The 5,030-nt window shown below is 37.1% G+C and overlaps 1 pseudogene; it reads left to right on the top strand.

Moving 5' to 3' along the window:
* Positions 1 to 647: 647 nt before the first annotated feature.
* On the top strand, positions 648 to 1,381 carry LOC141498820 (sentrin-specific protease 8-like; annotated as a pseudogene).
* The last annotated feature ends 3,649 nt before the right edge of the window (positions 1,382 to 5,030 follow it).

The raw sequence follows: 5,030 nt of genomic DNA, 5'->3' as shown, positions 1-5,030 counted from the left end.
GTTAAAATGTTACCTCTTGATCTTTTACTTTGACCCTGGCCGTGTTTTCACTGTGGGTCAGATTATACACTCTCTATAGTAAATCAGGTAGGGAGCTCATTTTACAATTACACCTTCAGAAGCAATCTCTCCAATACAAGACCCCTGACCACTCCCTCCATATAGTACCTGGACTACTTCCAAAACACTTCCCCCCCATGGACTCTGAAGAGGCAATTAAGGACAATCTGGCTCTATTGTGGTCTCTTTCTCTCTGACCTCGAAGGAGCAGGTAAATCAGCAACTGACCTGTCTGGTTAAACTGTGGTGCCTAAAACCCATGTGGCCTTTAAAGACCTCCTAACTATCTCTCTGTGTTGTAATTACTTTTTTTTTTTTTTGCAAGGCAAATGAGGTTAAGTGGCTTGCCCAAGGCCACACAGTGTAATTACTTTTTAATAAATCTGTTTGCTTTTTATACCTGCACTTCTAGGTAGATTTGTAAATTCATCAGGGGAATATCCTGAACTCTCCAACAACAAGGCATGATAGCATATAGGGTGGAGGACTTTAAAACCCTGAGGCTAGCAAAAAAAAGTCCAGTCATGGGGAGCTACCTCAACTGCTAGGGGAAGGGGGTAGTAGAAGAAGGCTTAGAATGAGCCAAAATGAGGCATGTCCAGAGGGTGAAGCCCAAGACAGCATTTGTTTCCAGTTGGTCTTTGTGTAGAATAGACCCTGTTGTTTCTAATTAGGTGGACAGTTTATTATGGGAATCAGATATCTTACTGTTGGATTCTCCCAGCTGACTTAATGACCATATTTACTTTTGAGTACTTAGCCAGTTCCATGACTGCTCAGCCCAGAGGAGATCACCATGTTCCTTTAGCCTCTTGACTTAGCCCACAAAAAAAAAAATTATATTCTTACCCTTCAATAATAACTTCAATCAAGAAGTTGGGGAAACTCATTGGAGTTTGTTGGTTTATCTTCAAAACAAAAATAGATTTCCCCATTTCGAATCACATAACCAGTAGCAACTCTGTGCATGCAAGCCAGATAGCTAGAAAACTGGAGGCCTTTTTGGAAAAAAAGAGGGGACAATGCAGCATTTTTGGAAGATAAAGTCCCTGTTAAAAAAAAAAACAGCTATGATTGTGTATTGTACATAATCTTATTTCAGAACTTCTTTAAGGGACAATCAATGCCATGGCTCCAGCATCTCATGCCTCTGTATATCAAGAGGAAGAGAGCAGAGTGGAAAGAGCTCATCTCCAAACTTGCAAGAAAATGTTTGATTCAGTGCAATTATTTTTATCCTTTTTCTTTGGATTTCTACCTTATCTGTCTTTATATTCTTTTAGTATCTGATTCTACACCCACGGCACAGGGAGATGCTTGATGTCAAGGCTGTGCCCTCACTTCTTCCTAAAAGAATGTGATTCTCAGGCAATCACTGTTGTGATGAAAAAAATTTCAGGGTACTACAGATTGCGAAAGTAGTTTAACTGCATACATGAAGACTCCAAAGAAGAAACTTTCAAACTTTGGTTAATAATCTTTGCACAGAACTTTTATTTTACTATTGATAAATACATTTAATCATCTATCTGCCATTGAAGTACATTATTTTTATGTATAATTGGTCTATGCCAAATAGAAACAAATAAACCTCTTTTCACAGTCTAGAAAAACTAGGAGCTATGGTAATGAGGGAGCATTCATTAAAATAGCAGAAATGGAAAATCACAGAAAGAAAAAAAAAATCACAAGTCTCTTACAGTCCAGACCCTTCATGCAAAATAACCAAGTAAACAAAAACTGATAATGATAAAACCTTAGTCAAGCTTTAAGTGCTCTGGGATCAGTTTGGTGTTTGTTTGTTTATTTGTTTTTAACTATTTGCTATTCATTACAAGAAAGTTTTCCTAGTCTTCTACTTTGCCTTTGCAAATCTTTGAGAAAGGTGAAATCTATCACTGACTCACTCTATCTGATTCCTAGAGTGCTAGAAAAAAGGGGGATATTGAATAATTTTATGCTAAACAAATTACTGTGTTTGGTCTCTTAATTTAATATATTGGCATTGTAGATAGAGGTGGACTGCTACTGGGTTCTATCAAAAGTTTTTCTAGCATCATCTTTTTTTTTTAAGTTTTACAAGGCAGTGGGGTTAAGTGACTTGCCCAAGGTCACACAGCTGGGTGATTATTACGTGTCTGAGACTGGATTTGAACTCAGGGCCTCCTGACTCCAGGGGCCAGTGCTCTATCCACTGCCACACCTAGCTGCCACCTAACTGCCCCCTAGCATCATCTTCTTTTACTACTCACAAAGCCTCCTAATGTAAACTTAACATTTACTAGTAATTCATTTAAATATGGTAAATATTAAATTCCTATTATGTGCAAAATTCTGCTTGGCACTGTCTTGGCTTGACCCAGGGCAGAGAAATACTTTTGCCTTCATTGTGATAATGGCATCTTTCCTTATTCCTCCCTTTCCCCTTTCTGGTAGAAAAGATTTGTTTTGGTTCATTCTGATTCTATTGTTGCATTTGTATCAAAAGTTTATGGTAATGAGATGATAGATACAGAGGCAATGTTGCTTGTTCTTCATATCAAAGATCAGTGACATTTCAGGTGATTTCTTAGTTCTTGCATGAATTGGATTTTAAAAAGACAGTTGGACAAAATTCTAGTCTCACTCCTACAGGGTCATCAAAGTCTAGTGACAAGTGATGACCCAGGATGCAGTGAATGATGTGGGTGTGTTCAAATATCTGATCAAGCTCTAAGCTCTCCACAGTCTCCTCCAACAGCCTTCCTACCCACTGAAGCAAAATTTTCTAGTCCTATTCTGCGTAGGGAAGACTTATGTTTGGGGTAGACAGCCCTGCTAACTAAATAATTTGTTTTTTGTTTTGTTTTGTTTTCTCTTTTATTTTTTTAAATTAAAGATATTATTTGAGTTTTACAATTTCCACCCCCCAATCTTCCCCCTCCCCCCACGGAAAGCAATCTGTCAGTCTTTACTTTGTTTCCAAGTTGTACATTGATTCAAATTGAGTGTGATAAGAGAGAAATCATAGCCTTAAGGAAGAGACAAGAAGTCTAAGAGGCAACAAGATCAGACAATAAAATAATCTGTTTTTTCCTAAATTAAAGGGAATAGTCCTTGAACTTTGTTCAAACTCCATGGCTCTTTATCTGGATACAGATGGCACTCTCCTTTGCATACAGCCCAAAACTGTTTCCGATTGTTGCACTGATGGAATGAGCAAATCCTTCAGGGTTGAACATCACCCCCCATGTTGCTGTTGAGGGTGTACAGTGTTTTACTGATTCTGCTCATCTCACTCAGCATCAGTTCATGCAAATCCCTCCAGGCTTCCCTGAATTCCCATCCCTTCTGGTTTCTAATAGAACAATAGTGTTTCATGACATACATATACCACAGTTTGCTTAGCCATTCCCCAATTGAAGGACATTTACTTGATTTCCAATTCTTTGCCACCACAAACAAGGCTGCTATGAATATTTTTGTACCAGTGATGTTTTTACCCTTTTTCATCATCTCTTCAGGGTATAGACCCAGTAGTGGTATTGCTGGATCAAAGGGTATGCACATTTTTGTTGCCCTTTGAGCATAGTTCCAAATAGCTCTCCAGAAAGGTTGGATGAGTTCACAGCTCCGCCAACAGTGTAATAGTGTCCCAGATTTCCCACAACCCTTCCAACAATGATCATTATCCTTTCTGGTCATATTGGCCCATCTGAAAGGTGTGAGGTGGTACCTCAGAGAAGCTTTAATTTACATTTCTCTAATAATTAATGATTTAGAGAAATTTTTCCTATGGCTATGGATTGCTTTGATCTCCTCATCTGTAAATTGCCTTTGCACATCCTTTGACTATTTGTCAATTGGGTAATGGCTTTTTGTTTTAAAAATATGACTCAGTTCTCTGTATATTTTAGAAATGAGTCCTTTGTCAGAATCATTAGTTGTAAAGATTGTTTCCCAATTTACCACATTTCTTTTGATCTTGGTTACAGTGGTTTTATCTATGCAAAAGCTTTTTCATTTAATGTAATCGAAATCATTTAGTTGGTTTTTGGTGATGTTCTTCAACTCTTCCTTAGTCATAAACTGCTCCCCTTTCCATAGATCTGACAGGTAAATTAGTCCTTGATCTTCCAATTTGCTTATAGTGTTGTTTTTTATGTCTAAGTCCTGTAACCATTTGGATCTTGATAAAGGGTGTGAGGTGTTGGTCTAATCTAAGTTTCTTCCATACTAACTTCCAATTTTCCCAGCAGTTTTTAATCAAAGAAGGAGTTTTTATCCCAATAGCTGGACTCTTTGGCTTTATCAAACAGCAGATTACTATAATCATCTCCTGCTTTTGCACCTAGTCTATTCCACTGGTCCACCACTCTATTTCTTAGCTAGTACCAAACGGTTTTGATGACTGATATAATGTTATAATATAATTTTAGATCAGGTAGAGATAAGCCACCTTCTTCTTTTTTACTTTTTTTCATTAAGCTCCTGGAAATTCTTGACTTTTTATTTCTCCATATGAATTTACTTACAATTTTTTCTAACTCATCAAAGTAATCTTTTGGAATTTTGATTGGTAGGGCACTAAACAGGTAGTTTAGTTTTGGTAGAATTGTCATTTTTATTATATTAGCTCTACCTATCCATGAGCAGTTGATATTTGCCCAGTTATTTAAATCTGATTTAATTTGTGTGAGAAGTGTTTTATAATTGTTTTCAAAAAGTTTCTGAGTCTCCCAGGTATTTTATATTGTCTGAGGTTACTTTGAATGGGATTTCTCTTTCTAGCTCTTCCTGCTGTATCTTGCTAGACATATATAGAAAAGTTGAGGATTTATGAGGGTTTATTTTATAAACTGCAACTTTGCTAAAATTGCTAATTGTTTCCAGTAGTTTTTTGGATGATTTCTTGGGATTGATTCTCTAGGTAGACCATCATGCCATCTGCAAAGAGTGAGAGTTTTGTCTCTTCCTTCCCAATTCTAATT

Source organism: Macrotis lagotis, chromosome X (genome assembly GCF_037893015.1).
Source record: "Macrotis lagotis isolate mMagLag1 chromosome X, bilby.v1.9.chrom.fasta, whole genome shotgun sequence".
NCBI lineage: Eukaryota > Metazoa > Chordata > Mammalia > Peramelemorphia > Peramelidae > Macrotis > Macrotis lagotis.
The sequence above is the reverse complement of the archived record's forward strand: the minus strand, read 5'-3'. Positions and strand labels throughout refer to the sequence as shown.